At 32.4% G+C, this 617-nt stretch overlaps 1 protein-coding gene across 1 annotated transcript in view; it reads right to left on the bottom strand.

The window, feature by feature from the left end:
* LOC106871200 (E3 ubiquitin-protein ligase HUWE1) overlaps positions 1 to 617 on the bottom strand; it is an 89,516-nt gene that overhangs the window by 56,908 nt on the left and 31,991 nt on the right. The window lies entirely within an intron of this gene.

Raw genomic sequence — 617 nt, 5'->3', positions numbered from 1 at the left:
ATAAACACCTCTGGTAGTGGAGCATGTAGACATGATTTCACCACTGTATTGCAGCCAATGGTTAAAACTCACTAGGCAAATACTGGGGCTTGATTATTTCAACAACAATACTTAATCTCCCACAGAATTTACAGCTATGCCTATGTCACAATAGAGTCATCGTGTGAATGCATGTCCACTTCTGTTACAGTTATTGTTGTTACTTCAACTTGGAATACAATCTACCCTTTATTACAGTCAGTAGTTATACATATTGCCAAACAAACAAATATAAAAATTAAAGTCAGCATTTTTAAAGTGCATGTATAATACGTTAGGCAGATATCTGCATCTTATGCAAAATTAAAATTAAAAGATGTCCCTCATATTCGTAAACATTAACAGGAATGTATGGAGGAATGTGTATTAAATCAATGTCTGAGAATATACACAACCAGAGTAACTGGTTTGACAATGAGATCTCCTTTTGTTATTCATCGTGAGATGAGAGAATATGAAAACACTTTACCATCACCCTATCTCAACCTACATTAGGGTAATGGACATTTTATGTAAATATGCTACACTTCACTAATAACTAGGGCTTTATATATATATATATATATATATATATATAT

The sequence above is a fragment of the Octopus bimaculoides genome, chromosome 23, assembly GCF_001194135.2.
Source record: "Octopus bimaculoides isolate UCB-OBI-ISO-001 chromosome 23, ASM119413v2, whole genome shotgun sequence".
Lineage (NCBI taxonomy): Eukaryota > Metazoa > Mollusca > Cephalopoda > Octopoda > Octopodidae > Octopus > Octopus bimaculoides.
This window is presented reverse-complemented; position numbering and strand designations above follow the sequence as displayed.